We start from the raw sequence: 18,057 nt of genomic DNA, 5'->3' as shown, positions 1-18,057 counted from the left end.
AGTACTTATTAATTAATAAATAATATAATATTAAATATTTAGATTAAAAGAGACAACATATATGTAACATTTCATATAGTACCTTAACTGTTGCAGAGTATGGTACATTGTAAACAAGCAGGTGGTATGAGTAAAGCATAATTGTAAATTTCATCCAAGGTAAACTGCCTGCCACCCTCTCATCCCTAACCCCAAACCCACATTCATCTCTACCTCAGATCTTTGAGGAAAGTTCATCTCTCCATTTCCTGAAGATACTGGTAGGCATTCTACCGAATGGTGTCTTTACACGATGTACAACTTGGATAGAAGTGGTAGGCAAAAATTTGGAGTCAACTGGGAAAAATAGAAACGTGACTGACAGAGGGAATCCAATAATATGTGCGTATCTGTTCTGATCACATTGTTTTTTCCTTCTGTAGAAACACTGACAATTTTAAGGACCAAAAAGGATAGGTATTGTGTTGGTTACCTGTCTTTTTAAATTTTACTGTAAGTACAGGGAAAAGAATAAGGCGGGTAAAGGAGTACAACTACTTACATAGAAAGTTCTAGTTATTAGGGATTGTTTCATCATAATATTAGAGAATATGAAACGTATTTTTTTTTTATATCATGAGTGGCAGGTGAGGTAAAGAGAACTTACGGGATCTGGGAACAGCAGACCTGCCTCAGTCATTTTCACTGGCCAAGTGACCAGGGCAAGTGACTTTGCTCATATTTCTCAGGGGTTCAGCTGCTTCATTATAAAGTGCGGCGGTTGAGCTGGACCAGGGATCACCAGCTCTTCCCACAGGGCTAGGTCGTTTATTTTTGCTCTGTGGCCTTCAGTGGAACTGCTCGACAGAGCCACTGGACTGTGAAACAGTCGTAGACTGTATTTAAGTGAATGAGTGAATGAGAACAGGAGTGGCTGTGTTGTAATGAGATTTTATTTACAAAACCAGGCAGTGGGCAGCAGCTTGTTGACCCCTGAACTAGATAATTCCTAAAACTCCTTTCAAGTATAAATGCTGATTATTGCATTAAGAATGTACTTATTTTCTAAGCACTGGAAGTTGTCATAGAATTATATTACCAAAAGACATCGCAAGAGCTGATTTAGTTCCTCTATCTACTCAGGCAAGATTATACTTCAATCACCAGGGAAGGCAGTTATTCAAGTACCTGGTCTAGTAAAAACATAAATCTCCCTTCATGCTCTTTTTTTGTAAACTCACTAGATAATAGATAATATATCCAGGGCTAGTGTAAGATTTTGGAAATATCTTTAATGGCTTAAGATTGAATATCTTGCAATTTTTAAAATTGACTTTACACATGATAGAAGATAGAAGAATGATAAATTCTTTTGCATTAGTCTTATAGCTTCAAACTCTAGGAAATCATTCTTTCTCTTAATGGATCTAACCATTATAAAATTTTTCTTCCATACAAAGAAATTATCATAAATTATTGTTTTAGGTATGGGATATAGATTTAATAGATGAAGAATCATAGCTCCTCTGTGAGCTCTTCAAGCTTTTCACTGTTTATCTTTTTTATTTACGTTATTTTGTGAGCTTTATAAACAAAACATAAAAAGTACCCAAGACAATGTAGTAATCAGTGATTTCATGTAGTAAAAAGTACTGGGATACTCTAGTCTTAAAAAATAACATTTATGATTAATGTTGCTTCATAGTGTAAAAAATTCATTGATATAAATAATCAATTCAAAATAGATAGAAAAACACGATACAATTGCATGATGTATTACATCAACTAAAGTTAGCATTAAATTTTACTTCTCCATTTTCTGCCTCAATATACAAATAACTGTTTAGCTTTGTAAATGAATTGATTTCCTTAAATTATATTTAGTATTTATTAAATGTATTTTACTCTCATATTAATTGGGTAAGTACATACATAAAGTTGCATTAAAATTCTAAAGAGACAAATAATCCTTAAGATTATTGGCCCACAAATATTTGCACAAGCCATGCAGAAAATATGAAAAAAAAAAAAAAGCTGTTGGAAGTCATTCCTGTTTTCATCTTGAAAATCTTTTCTTCAAATGTTCTTTTTCTCTTAAAGTCCAAGTCAAAAATCACTAGCTTTCATTACTTAACCTTAGGAAGCTTTGCTCAAGTTAACAGTAAATTCTGTCAGGGCTGGAACAATGTCTATTTAATGTATTCCTCTCTTGTTAGCATCCAGCAAAGTATGTACCCCATATAGAAGCTCTATAAAACAGATTGGCTTGGCTTAACATGGCATCAACTTCATCACCATCACCATGATCAAATCACTGTCCTCCTTACTATGCCATACAAGTGCCTGACACTTAGATCATTTATAATCATACAAAAGACTACACATTGGGTTTCTGTTTTTCCTTCTTCCTTCCTTCCTCCCTCCCTTCCTTCCTTCCTTCCTTCCTTCCTTCCTTCCTTCCTTCCTTCCATCCTTCCTTCTTTCCTTCCTTTTTTAAAGAGAGAGGGTGAATGTGTGAGTGGTGGGGGAGAGGCAGAGGGAGAGGGAGAATCTTAGGCTGACTCCACACCCAGCGCAGAGCCCAACAAGGGGCTCCATCTCACAACCTAGAGATCATGACCTGAACCGAAATCCATAGTCGGCCACTTAACTGAGCCACCCAGGCACCTCTATTTTTTTTTTTATTCCAACTTTTAATTTTGTTCATATTGTTAAAATCTTCTGTAAAGTATCAGATCCAGGATTTGAACAAAAGTAGTCTCACTATACTATTGTGTTTTTCTAGCATGCTCAACATGTAACTGACATCACACTATAAACCCAGAGATATATTAATTAGCTTTAAGGAAAAATATCTCTAAGATATTTGACCACTGTCTTACACTATTCACAAAAATTAACTCAAATGGATTGAAGACTTAAATATAAGACCTGAAACCATAAAAATGCTGGAAGAAAACATAGGTGGTAAGCTCTTTGTCATAGGTCTTAGAGATTCTTTTTTTCCTCTTTGAATCTGACACCAAAAGCAAAAGCAGCAAAAGCAAAAATAAATAAGTGGCATAACATCATACCAAAAAGCTTCTGCGTAGCAAAAGAAACCATCAATATAATAAAAACACAACCTAGTGGCTAGGAGAAAATATTTGCAAGTGAGATATCTGGTAAGAGGCTAATATCTAAAATATAGAAAGAACTCATACAACTAAATGGCAAAAAAAAAAAAAAAACAACCCATTAAAAAATAAGCAGAAGATCTAAAAAGACACTTTTCCAAAGAAGACATACAAAGGGCCAACAGGTATATGAAAAGATTCTCAACAGCCCTCATCATCAGGGAAACGCAAATCAAAACCACTATAAGGTATCATCTCACAGCTGTTAACTTTGCGATTATCAAAAAGATAAGAGGAACAAATGCTGGTGAAAATGTGGCAAAAAGGCAACCACTGTGCATTGCTGTTGGGTATGTACATCAGTGCAGCTATGGAAAGCAGTTCCTCAAAAAGTTAAAAATAGAACACTCATATGATCCAGCCATTTGACTTCTGGGTTAGTTATTTAAAGAAAACAAAAACACTAACTTGAAAAGATATCTGCGTTCCCATGTTCATTGCAGCATTATTTACAGTAGTCAAGATACGAGAGAAATGGATGAATGGGATCAAAAGGAAATGAATGAATGAATGAACGAATGATGTCTTCTCGATATAATAAAAAAGCTATGGTTCAAATTACCTAATACATATTTATATGGAACGCAGATTTAACAATCGCATAGGGAAATAGAGTGGTTGCCATAAATACATAATAAAATGTCTCATTCAATGACTTAAAAATATTTGTATAAATTTCGGAAAGTCGTTTTTCCTATAGAGATGGCAAAGATATTTTCCAAGTTAATATTTTTCAACATTAAAAAAAAAATCTCACAGAATAGATGAAACGTTATCCAATCCAGAGTAGTAAATAAAAAATGTCTGAAAAATTTGCCTCTCTGCACCTCATGAACCCAGTCTGGACTCTGCGGTGAATATCCCTTCTCAGCTCCAAATCCATCACTCTCTCTGTATCATTTCCCCCCACATACATCTGGGAAACTGTTTCACCACAAAGCTGATGTGAATATCTTATATTTAAATTCATTTAAGAAGAAAACAGATTAAAAGGAATGAAGCAAGAAGCATCGCCTCGGGGATCAGTAGTTAGTTAATTGACAGTAGTCCTATTGTCAGAATTGGTGCAAGGCCTATAGCTTGTGGGTCACATGACCTACAAGATTTCACCTCCAACAGAAAAGCTGCTTTTAGTTGTAGGTGTTTCTCATTCGTGAATCCTTTTATTTTGCAGACTCCTGAACTTCAGTAAGAGCATTGTAAGAATTCTTCCTTAAAAACTCATTACCTTAAAAGAAACAATAGGAAGTGAGAGAATATATTGGTTTCAATCACTGGAATAAGTAGCCAGTCATTTTGGCTAACTTGGCCCTGGTTGGGTGATTAGAGAACCATGAACCTGTTGATTAAAATTTGCAGATGTTTTCAGTGCTACTTTTGAGCCAGGTTGGGCTGAATTATCTGGGTCACCTAAGGAGTAATGGACATTAACAAATAATTCTGATTTTGAAAGAGCTTCATCATTTCAAGTTAATATCAACAAGAAGATAAGGAAATTTATGATATTCCAAACATCCTCATTTGAGAAATCAAGAATGGTTTTGTAAAGTATGTTTGGTCTCCATTATAGGCAGAGATGTATTCTAAAGCTTTCTAAGGAACTTCTAAAATTCAGTGATGAGTCTCTATCATGTGGAATATTGGAGTTGTATGTCTTTTCTATTGAGATTTGCTTAGAAAGTCAATTCGTATGTTCTGTACTAGAACGTTTTTTTGAAAATATAGTTTTAAGGGACAAAAGGACAGGAAAATTGTAGAGAAAACCTAATAGACCTCTGTCTGATGCTAAATTGTATTGCAATGGCCCCTCCTCTTTTGAATAATAATGAGTATTACCTACCTAGTGCTTTATTGTTTGCAAAGTTTATTCACATCATTTCAAAAAAAATAAAATCTCATTGTAGCCAGCTTCTACAGTTGGTAAAGATTTTTCCATTAAAAAAAATGCCTTTTTTTTTTCATGCTCCCTCATCTCCTCCATCTTGACCAGCTGACCCAGAACTATTTATTGAAAGGACTATCCTTTCCCCACTGTCACTTTTGTCATAAATCCACATTCTCTTTTATTCTCTATTGGTCTATCTGACCAGAAGCCTATTTCACAAAGTGCTAATTACTATGACTTTATAATTACATCAGGTAATGTAAATCCTCCAGCTATATTCCTTTCATTTAAAGTGTCCTTGACTGGGGCGCCTGAGTCACAGTGGGTTAAGTGCTGCTCTTGATTTTGGCTCAGGTCAGGGTCAGGAGATCGAGCCCTACGTTGGGCTCTGTGCTGAGCACGAAGTCTGCTTAAGACTCTCTGTCCCTCTCCCTCTGCACCCTCCACCCCTGCACTCTCTCTCTAAAATAAATAACTAAACCTTTAAAAAAAATTGAAATGTCCTTGACTACACTTGACCTCTTGCATTTCCATATAATTTCTACAATTCCCTTGTTAATTTACACACACACACACACACACACACACACACACACTGCTAAAATGTACATTGGGATTGTGTGAAATTTATAGATCAGTTTGGAGAGAATTGACAAAACAAGGCAAAAGACTTAACTGGCACTTAATAAAAGAGAAAATTCAAATGACCACTAAATGTATCAATACTTCATTACTCATCAGAGAAATTCAAATTAAAAACTTACCAGAGTCTTGGGGTGCCTGGGTGGCACAGCGGTTGGGCGTCTGCCTTCGGCTCAGGGCGTGATCCCGGCGTTATGGAATCGAGCCCCACGTCAGGCTCCTCTGCTATGAGCCTGCTTCTTCCTCTCCCACTCCCCCTGCTTGTGTTCCCTCTCTCGCTGGCTGTCTCTTTCTCTGTCAAATAAATAAATAAAATCTTTAAAAAAAAAAAAAACTTACCAGAGTCTAAAATGAAAAAGACAACATCAAGTGTTGGTAAGAATGTGGAACAACTAGAATTCTCAGACAGTATCCCTTGGGAAAACCATCTGGCAATATCTATTAAAAATGGCCATATGTACATCCCCTAACCCAGCAATTTCACACCTAAAATACATCCAACAGAAAATATGTTCTGTCAACATGTATGTGTGTAAATGAATGTTTACTTCAGTACTATATGTAATAGGCCAGAAGTGAAATCTCCCGTAACCCTGGGCAAGATACCTCTTTGTGTTCTCTGTTCTTCATCTATGAAAGCAGGAAACATAAGAGTGTGTTATTATTATCATTATTAGGGTGGCTTTGAGGATTAAACATGTTAATATGTATATAGCACTTAGAACAACAGTCCCTAATATATAATAAGTCATATATAAATATCTACTATTAAGATGAAACAGATAGCAGCAAGAAAGTTTCTAATATCTCAGTGTCTTAGGTTGCTTCTTGGGTAGAGTGCATTTTACTTTTGTTCAGAACTATTTGGGGAAAACTGACAAAGAAAAATCCCTGTTTGTATTGGTTGTCTCATCATCAATCAAAAAACATTAATTATCTCTCTACTGCACCAGGCATCATCATTATCAAGTCAGACAACGGCATTTATTACCTGTTCCCTGTGTGCAGTGTAGAAAGGAGTATTTATTAAATGTCCATTTTCACATTGTGTCACGTTCTTTCTAAAGCTAGTCAAAAAGCAGAGTCCCTGTTCTAAAATAAAATCATGATTTACGGTTGCATAAGAATGAAGTTACTATGGCTTTGAATAGTACCCTGCACAGTGTGAATTCCAGTTCATAACTGAGGACAGACAGACATTCTTCCTAGTACTTAGCACTTAGTATGATGCCAGTTAGCAGCATTATATTGTCCAGGTCTGAGACACTTGAGACTCTAATATTGATCAGCGCAGTTAGTCTTTCATTCTCTGCAAACAGAAGTATCCGTGGTCAAGGGTCTTCTTAATATTAGCTGGTGTTCTACTGTATCATTTTAAGAACCATTCAGTTAAAACAGATACAGTGGTGAATAGGGCAGACAGGTGTGGAAAGAGACATAGCCGGGCGAAGGAAATTTCTGAAAGGCTCTTTACAAGTGGTTGTGCGTCTCAGAGTTTATTTCAGGTGCAGATCATGGCTAGAGGCCAAACAGTATTCTCCGTGACTTTGAGTTGAACTCATTCACTATCTAGATCTCTATAAACATTGCAATAAGTAGAATCTTGATAAAGTTTCTGGACACAAGCCAGAACACTGATTTCAGTTTAGGACTAGTAGATAAGCTAGAGTCCTTTCTACTTACCTTCTTTGTTATCAAGACATGAAATCAGTGAGAGTGGCCTGCTTCTTTACTAATGGAGACATAAATCTTTAGCTGAGATTCTGTCTTTCAAACAGATATAATTTAGTTTCTCATTTTTTAATTTTTAAAATATGCTGTTTCTTTACAACTAAATTTTAATATAAGTATCTTTTGACATTATTAATTCTATCTTTTATAATTGTGATGCATATTAAGTACCTGGTCTAAAACTGAAATATTTGATTAAAATTCCAGGAGTCTGATTTGTTGATGCAAGTACCTCCTCCTATGTCCTAATTTGCATGCTTAGAACCTCCCTAAATAAAGAACATAATGTTTTCAAAAAATCCATTGAATCTATTAATTTATTCTTTCCTTCATTCAACTACTTGATGTTCACCTATTATGTACCAAGCACTATTGTAAAGACTAAGAATAATAGTGAGAAAGACATACAAGTCCCCACTATCATGATGTTTACATGGCAGTGGGGGTCAGGCAGTGGACAAGTAACCAAATACATGACCAAGATAACTTCAGGCAGTGATTACGTGAAAATGATACTTGAAAAAATGTGACTCATATTTCTCTACTGTTTCTGAATGTCTCTATCTGTCCTATCAGTTATTAAGAAAAGAGGGCTAAAATCTAACTAAAATTGTGAATTTCTAAATTTGACATTTGTGTCTGTTCTGCTTCTATTTTAACTGGAGTAATTAGTTATATGCACATTTAGGATTTTAATATGTTCTTGATGAATTGAAGAGCATCAGGAAATGTCCCCCTTTATTCCTGGTAATATCTCTTGTCCTGACATATGCTTTATCAACAGAGTCAACTCATCTTTCTTATTATTAATGTTAGCATGGTATACGTTCTTTATCTTTTTAACGTACCTGTTTCTTTATATTTAAAGTTAATTTATTATAGATAGTTTTTTTGCACTTGTTTTTCTTCAGTCTGAAAATCCATGTCTTTTTATTAGAGTGTGTAGACCATTTATATGAATTCGATAAGCAATAAAGTTATGTTTTAGGCTGTTACTTAACTTTTGTTTTCTATTTGTAACACTTGTTTTTTTGTTCTCCCTCCCTTACTTGCCTTTTTTTGGATTAGTTGATTATTTCTTAGTATTCTGTTTTATTTCAACAACTGGATTTTTAGGTTTATGTCTTTGTGTGTGTGTGAGTACTCTTACAATATGCATATTTAACTTATCACAATTTACTTTAAAGACTATTATTCAATTTCATGTATATTTTAGATGCTTACTGCACATACTTCCTTTTACTTTCTTACTTGGAATAAACTTAATTTTTATATCTACAAATATCATTTTACTGTTGTGATGGTTAACTTTATGTGTCAACTTGACTGGGTCACAGGAAGCCCAGATATTTGGCCAAACATTATTATGGGTATGTCTGTGAGGGTATTTTTGGATGAGATTAACATTTAAATTAACAGACTGAATAAAGCAGATTTACCTCCCTAACAGTTGAAGACCTGAATAGAACAAAATGTTGATTCTCCCCTGAGTAGGAGAGAATTTTTCCTGCCTGATTGCCTTTGAACTGAAACATCAGCTCTTCCTGGGTCTTGAACCTCCTGGCCTTTGGATTGGAACTATGCCATTGGCTTTTCTAGTTCTCAGGACACATGTATATATATCCTATTGCTTCTGTTATTCTGGAGCACCCTAATACAACTATTTTCCTTTTGCGCATGTTACTAATCCTTCTATTCATTATTATTATTTTTGCTTTAAATAACCACTTATCTTTAAAAGAAATTAAAGTATGCCTTATGTTTACCCATACGTTCTTTATTTCTGAGATTTGAGTTTTATCTGGTATTATTTCCCTTCCTTCTGAAGAATTTCCTTTAACATTTCTCATAGGGCATATCTGCTGAAAGTTCTCTCAGTTTTTATTTGTATTGAAGTCTTTATTTTGCCATCATTTTTGAGAAAAAATATTGTCAGTAATGGAATTTTATTTTAACAGGTATGTATATATGTATGTATTTATTTATTTATTTTTTCCTATCAAGGCTTTCAAGATATCTTTCCAATTGTCTATTGTCTCACATTGTTTTTGATGAGAAGTCAGGGATCATTGCTACCTTTGTTCCTTTTATATATATATATGTGTATATATATATATATATATATATATACATACATATATATGTATTTTATTATCTGATTTATTTTAAAATGTTCTCTTTACCATTAATTTTCAAAATTGTGATTATGATATGTTTTGTTGTGGTTTTCATTTTGCTTACCCAGCTAGTTGTTGAGATTCTTGAAAACAGGGTCTATAATTTTCACCAAATGTTTTAAAAAATGTCAAGCCATTATTTGTAAAACATTTTTCCTGCCCCCCTCTCTCTTAAGGGATTCTAATTCTAAGTATGTTAATCCACTTGGTATTTTTCTCCAAGTACAACGCTTCACTCTTTTTTTTTTTTTTTAATCTTTTTCCCCTGTGCTTTAATTTGGGTAATTTCTACTGCTATGACTTAAAGTCCACCTACCTTTTCTTTCAAAGTGTCTGGCACCTCTTTGTATACTTGGGCGAGGTATTTGCTTCAGTTTTCTCCAGCTCTATTTAGAAGATGGGAGTGTTATATCCTCTTTTTTCAACTTTGGATACTAGTGGTCAGTTTGAGATCAATAAGAAAAGTCTCACTTCACATTCAGTTATTCAGTTTCATATATTCTTTGTATATGGCCTATTTGAACATTATGTTAATAATCCTAAAATTTAGTTAGGCACCAGACACAAAATAGTGAATAATAAAATGCTGATTTCTGATCTCTATAGTCATGTAGACTTTCAGTCTAAGAGACAATTGTACAAGTAACCAGCTGCTCCCTACAAAAGGTGATAAAGAATGCAGTAGAGTTAGAATAGGGATGATAATTAAGCAGATAACATCATTTTTGAAGTTATGGAAAATTTTCTAAAAGAAGAAATGTTAAAGCCAAGATATAATGATAAATATTATGGAGCAAAATAAAAGGGGCAGGGAGAAAGGATTCAGATGGTATCAATAATTTGGAAAAACCCAAGGGAAGAAGAGAAGAAAGTCATTGATAAACTTAAAGAGATTCATTAATAGTAAAATGTAAGCTTCAAAGAGGCATAGTGTTAGTGATGGGGCCTGTTCTCTAGCAGTGGCTAGACCATGAATGGCATATTAAGCCATGTTAAGGAACTTGCATTTTATCTGAAGACTGTGGAAGCCTATTGACTGATTTTTTAAAAAAGAGTTTATTTATTTATTTAGAGAAAGAGACAGATTGTGAGCAAGGGGAACGGCAGAGGGAGAAGGAGAGAATCTTAAGTGGACTCCACACTGAGCATGGAGCCCCACACAGTGCTTCATCTCACAACCCTGAGATCGTGACCTGAGCCAAAATCAAGAGTCAGACGCTCAACCAACTGAGCCACCCACGCTCAACTGACTGACCCACCCCTACTATTGACTGATTTTTGAACCAAGGAATGATATAATCAGATTTGTATTACAGAAACATTACTCTCACTTCAAGGTGGAGAATGTAGTAGGGAAAAAAAATCAAGGGTAGGGAGATGCATAATATGGTTCTGTAGCATCATTCCAAGAACAACATGTGACAGAAATACGATAATGGCAGTGAGAACAGAAGTGGAAGAGTTAGACAGAAGGACGAAAAGAAAATTTATGATTAAATGTACAGAAAGCAGTAATGAAAAGGAGGGACTAGTCAGAGATGATTTCTAGGTCTTTTGCCTGAACACGTGGATGCCACTCATGAAATAGGGAACACATAAAGTAAAGTGTTTATTTTTGTTTATGTTTGTTTGTTTGGAGGGGGAGGGAAGCTAAACCGAACTTAGACTTTCATCCCTTTATATATTTAATAATTCAGGCATTTAGCAAGTAAATGAATGCCTGTTTATGCCAGGCACTATGAAAGTCACTAAGGATATAATCATAAAATGACAAGCAAGTTTTTGTTCCCATGGAGCTCATATACCCCAAGTTTTACAAAATAATTCCCATTTTCCTCTTTTCATTCAGACATTTTTCCCTACTTAGTGTAGTTTTTTCCTGTTTGTTTAAAATCTAGCCTCATTCATTTTATCCTTGAAATCCTTCCAGGCTACTCCAACCCACAGTGACTTCTCCCCATACTGTGCACTCCTTTTGCATTTGCTGTGTGTACAACTCATTTGGTGCCTAACATTTGTAACCTTTGCCAATATGTCATGTTATAATAGAAGAGGCAGTGGAACGTAATAAGAGCATGGACTCCTGGTTCATATTCCATCTCTACCATTTCTTCCCTGTCTGTCCTCAATTTCCTTATCTGTAAAATGAAAATAATCATCATAATTATACCAATCCCGTAGGGTTGTTTTAGTATTAAATGAGTTAATATATGTAAAGTGCTTCAACTTATGTTGGAGTATAGTAATCATTATATATTTATGTACTAGGTTGTATTGTATGTAAGCAAAATAATGCATATAATTTGTTTTGTTACTGTTGTTGTTGTTGTTGCTGTTGTTCTTCTTCTTATTATTATATAACTTCGCAAACTTCCCATCTTAACTGGATGATAAGCTCCCAGGGACCTGGATAGAGGTTTGATTTGTATTTCTATGCTAAGTTTCTAACATTCAATGGATTTTAAAAAAAAAATCAATTAATTAACATATAATGTTTTATTTGTTTCAGGGGTACAGGTCTGTGATTCTTCAGTCTTGTGTAATACCCAGTGCTCACTACAATATATAGCCTTCTTCATGCCCATCATCCAGTTACCCCCTCCCCTCACTGCCCTCCCCTCCAGCAACCCTCAGTTTGTTTCCTATGATTAAGAGTCTCTTACGGTTTGTCTCCCTGTCTGGTTTCATCTTGTTTCATTTTTTCCTCTCTTCCTCTATGATCCTCTGCCTTGTTTCTTAAATTCCACATATCAGTGAGATCATATGATAATTGTCTTTCTCTGATTGACTTATCTCACTTAGCAAGATTTCATTTTCTGATGACTATGTAATATTCCATGGTGTGTGTGTGTGTGTGTGTGTGTATGTGTGTGTGTAATATTCCATGGTGTGTGTATGTGTGTGTGTGTGTGTATGTGTGTGTGTGTGTGTGTGTGTGTGTGTATGGTTAAAGAAGATGTGGTATGTGTGTGTATGTGTGTGTATGTGTGGTATGTGTGTGTATGTGTGTGTGTAATATTCCATGGTGTGTGTATGTGTGTGTGTGTGTGTGTGTGTGTGTGTGTGTGTATGGTTAAAGAAGATGTGGTATATATATATATATATATGTATATATATCTTCTTTAACCATTTATCTATCAGTGGACATCTGGGCTTTTTCCATAGTTTGGCTATTGTGGACATTGCTGCTGTAAACCTGGGGGTGCAGGTATATATATATATATATATGTATATATATATATGTATATATATATGTATATATATCTTCTTTAACCATTTATCTATATATATATATACATATATGTATATACATATATACATACATATATACATATGTATATATGTATGTATATATGTATACATGTATATATGTATATATGTATACATGTATACATGTGTATGTATATATGTATATATGTGTATGTATATATGTATGTATGTATATATGTGTATGTATATACACATATATGTGTATATATATGTGTATATATGTATATATGTGTATGTATATATGTATATATGTATATACGTATATACATATACGTATATACATACATACATATGTATGTATATATGTATATATGTATATACATACATGTATATATGTATATATACATATATGTATACATATACATATGTATATATGTATATACATATATGTATACATGTATATATGTACATGTACATATATGTATACATGTATATGCATATGCATATGTATATGTATACATGTATATGTATACATGTATATGTACATATATGTATACATGTATATATGTATATACATATATGTATACATATACATATATGTATATATGTATATACATACATATGTATGTATATATGTATATACATACATACATATGTATGTATATATGTATATATGTATATACATACATGTATATATGTACATATGTATATATGTATATATGTATATACATACATATGTATGTATATATGTATATATGTATACATGTATATATGTATATATGTACATATGTATATATGTATATATATGTACATATGTATATATACATATATGTACATATACACATATATACATATATGTACATATATATACATATATGTATATATGCACATATATATACATATATGTACATATGTATATATGTACATGTATGTATGTGTGTATATATATATATATATGTATATATATCTTCTTTAACCATTTATCTATCAGTGGACATCTGGGCTTTTTCCATAGTTTGGCTATTGTGGACATTGCTGCTGTAAACCTGGGGGTGCAGGTACCCCTTCAGATCACTACATTTGTGTCTTTGGGGTAAATACCCAACAGTGCAATTGCTGGGTTGTAGGGTGGCTCTTTCTTTTTTTTCCCATTCTGTCGTTGTCTTTTAGTTTTGTTGACTGTTTCCTTTGCTGTGCAAACCTTTTTATCTTGATGAAGTCCCAGCAGTTCATTTTTGCTTTTGTTTCCCTTGCCTTTGAAGACGTGTCTAGCAAGAAGTTGCTGCAGCCAAGGTCAAAGAGTTTGCTGCCTGTGTTCTCCTGTAGGATTTTGATGGATTCCTGTCTCCTCTTTCATCCATTTTGAGTTTACTTTTGTGTATGGTATGAGAAAATGGTCCAGTTTCATTCTTCTTCATGTGGCTGTCCAATTTTCCCAACACCGTTGTTGAAGAGGCTGATGTTTTCATTTTAAGAATCACTCCAATGGAAAACCATATTATTACTATAATGTTTTTAGTGGGCATATACTTTTGCCTTGAATCAATACATGGTTTCTAAATTTTATATTTTTAACCAAGAAATCATAAAAGGGATTCATCAGATGAGAAAATTATCTATCTATCTATCTATCTATCTATCTATCTATCTATCTATCTACATATATATATATATAATTTTATAATTCAAATGGGAGAAGAGTTTAAAAAGTTGAAAACTCTTGTGCTTCCACAGTGATGCCGTCTTGGAACCTGGAGACTTGACAGGTATATAATTTATTATAATGAACTGAAAAAATGTCATTTGCTGCCTTGACTTTTCCCTTCTAATTGTAAATGGGGCCAGTGCTTGTATAAATAATAATATACAGCAGGGTTAAGTTTTGGTAAAGGACGTTATTTCAATTTATATTTGGTTTATTAAGAATCTAGGGAAAATTCCTTGTGCTAGTAATGATAAACCCAAAAAGCAAGTGAAAATAAGAAGTTACCTTCTAGTTATTCCCTGCCAGTGTGTAAACATAGTTTGGCAAATGACAAATGGTTGTAGCTTCTGCACTGCTAAGGACCATATTGGTATTCTTTTCCCATGTGGCTTTGTATTAAAGCCAAATTTAATTCAAGCACTAGTACGTAAGACAGTATTTTAGTAGATGGAAATGCATTATGCTCTCAAAAAAGAAGGTAAATGCAGAAAAGTAGATGACTGTGGAAAATGTATAGTTGTATATAAAAGGCCTGCTTTAAGTAGGAGCATCTGGTGTCTCAGTTGGTTAAGAATCTGACTCTTGATTTCGGCTCAGCTCATGATGTCAGGGTTGTAAGATTGAGCCCCACGTACAGGCTGTGCTTGAGGTTCTCTCTTTTTCCCTCTGCCCCTCCCCTATATGCACACAAGCATTGTCTCTCTCTTTCTCTAAAAAAAAAAAAAAAATGTTTGCTTTAGCACAAGATGAAAAAGATGAACCTTTAAGCGGAAACTCTCCCTAACCACTGATGTAGATAGAACTTTCATTTAAGTTCCGTGTTGGTATTTTGGACTTAGGTTTATATAGTTGAACATTATGCTTTATTTTTTGTAATGAAATTATTCTCAAAATGAGAGCAATATATATAAAACTTTGTATGGCCCTTTTTGCTCTCTGTCGAGACATCGATATTTAATGTATTTCAGCCCAGTGAATTTCAAAAATTTTATTTTATAAAAGTTGACTTTTTAAAATTCCCCACCTCACATACCCTAATTATAGCTTTGCATATATATTATTTTCTCACATTTTTAATAAAAGAGCCTCATGATTGTTCATATTGTATCTCTTAAATCCAAAATATGAGTCATTTCTGCAATATGTTAAGCAAACACATTGGCTTGAAATTTGACTTTCAAGATGATTTCATGAAGTATAGTCATTCTGCTTATTCAATTCTATGGAATAGACTTGCCTGTTATATTTAGCTATTTACCCTTGCAAAGTAAGTTTAAGTCAGATTATGTGGGATATTATATTGTGCTATTGAAAGTAGAGTCTGACTGGCCTCTCAAGCTTACCTCTATTAAATCAATCAGTTTTTTTCTTGTTTCCCATGAACTGGCCAAATTCAGTGATCTGTGAAGTTCACTGGGGGGTATGTTCTTTCAAACAGTCTCAGAGTTCCTAAAAAAGCCACCGTCATCACCATCATAATCATCATCACCATGTCTGTTACTATATCTGTAACTCCTTTAGGCTGTTGATATAATGGATTCCATTAATTGATTTTCAAATGTTGAACCAGTCTTGCATATTCGGAATAGATTCCAGGTATGATCATTGTGTATAATTCTTTTTATACATTGTTGCACTCAATTTCTAATATGTTATTAAGGATTTTTTCATGCATGTTTATGAGAAATATTGGTTCCTAGTTTTTCTTTCTTATTATGTCTGTCTGGTTTTGGTATTGGAATAATGCCGGCCTTGTGGAATAAGTTAGGAAGTGTTCCCTCTGCTTCTATTTTCTGGAGCAGATTGTAAAGAATTGACATGATTTATTTCTTAAATATTTGATAGAATTCACTAGTGCAATCATCGGGGCCTGGCACCTTTCAGTTTCTTACACTCACCATCACTGAGTTAAGACAATTAAAAAAATCTGAATCCACAACTCCCTTATTCATTATTCTAGAATGCAGTTCCACTTTCTCCATTGCATAAAATACTTTATTCTCCATTTCTTTCCGTTTTTATTTTTGTGTATCAGCTCTGAAGAGAGAGGTCTGTATGGTGCATGTGTATGTGTATGTTGTAGACCATGGGCTTTAGAGGGTAAAAGAAAAATGAGGAATTACGAGAGACAACAAATGAATAAACTGGAAGTAACTAAAAAGGGATGGATGATGGGGGCTGTGATAAGGAAGCTTGATTGTTTCCCCTCAGGAAAAAAGGTCACAAAAATTCTTATCCACTTATTTCTAAATCTAAATCTACAGAAAGTCAGGGTAAATCTCCATATAGGACCAAACAAACAAGCAAAAATGGCTTTAGGCTATAAAAGGAAGAAATAAAAATTGATTAAATAGAAATTTCTTAATTATAAGATATGTAAATTATGATATAAGCAAGGCAGAGAATTTATTCCCCCAAAATATTTGCCTATAGGGAAAAAAATTTGATTCTTTAAAATAGTTTATTTCCAACCTCATCTTTGAAGGCAGGGTATAACATGTGCTTATGATAGAAATATTTGAAATGGCAGAAATAACGGCAATTGCTCTGGAAATTCCTCCCTGACCTAGTAGTTAATAGTTTTGGTATTAGCAGACACGTGGTTCTCATCCCTGGACTTCAGAACGGTGAAGACCCTGCTCTGGCTTCCCACAAATCCTTCAGACTGCCTCAGCATTTAATCTTGTTGAAGTGTTGCTGCTCTTGAAGGTGATGGTGATGTTGATGATGATGGTAAAGATGATGATGGCTTTTCAGAACCTCTGGGATTCTCTGAAAAGTGTCTACTTCCTGTGAACTCCCTAAGTCCCAAAGCTTAGCCAGGGCAAGGGAAACAGGGAAAAAGCAACCAACCTAATAGATTTAGGGCAGGATTTTTCAGTCTTGGCACTACTGACATTTTGGGCTGGACAGTTCTTTGTCACGGGGGGTGGGAGAGGGGCTGTCCTCTTGTAGGGTGTTTAGAGCATGCCTGGCCTCTACCATCAGTAGCATCCTTCTATTGACTCCACTCCCATTTCTGACAATCAGAGATGTTTCCAGATGTCCCCTTGTACTGATATCACTCCTGGTTCAGAATCTACTGATCTACAGTTATGACTGAGAGTCCACGTCAGACTTCACTTTTAATGCCACCATGGAATAGCCTACTTAATTTGATTCAAACTTACTATCACATCTTCTCAAGTATTTTTCATCTATAAAGCCAGGATCCTTATTATTTGATGGTGTTTTTGAATACCTATTACCCTACGTTCTTTGAATATATGGTTACAGTTGTCATACTCAAGGAGCTTACAATTTAGTAGAGAACGCGACGTATCCTTAAATGACTAGAATGCACCATAGTCTGTGCGAAATGACAGAGAAGTGGGTAATAGCATACACTAGGTGTTCAGGGTGAGCAAATCAAGTAACGAGCCTCCAGAGAGGCATTTGAATTTTGTCTTGAAGGATTAGATGGGATTTTCGAGAGGTGGTATAGAAATACATTCTTGACAGTGGGATTATCCTATGAAACGACGTTGATCTTGAAGGAATGTCAAGTCAATC

This window comes from Ailuropoda melanoleuca, chromosome 18 (assembly GCF_002007445.2).
Source record: "Ailuropoda melanoleuca isolate Jingjing chromosome 18, ASM200744v2, whole genome shotgun sequence".
Taxonomy (NCBI): Eukaryota; Metazoa; Chordata; class Mammalia; order Carnivora; family Ursidae; genus Ailuropoda; species Ailuropoda melanoleuca.
The sequence above is the reverse complement of the archived record's forward strand: the minus strand, read 5'-3'. Positions refer to the sequence as shown.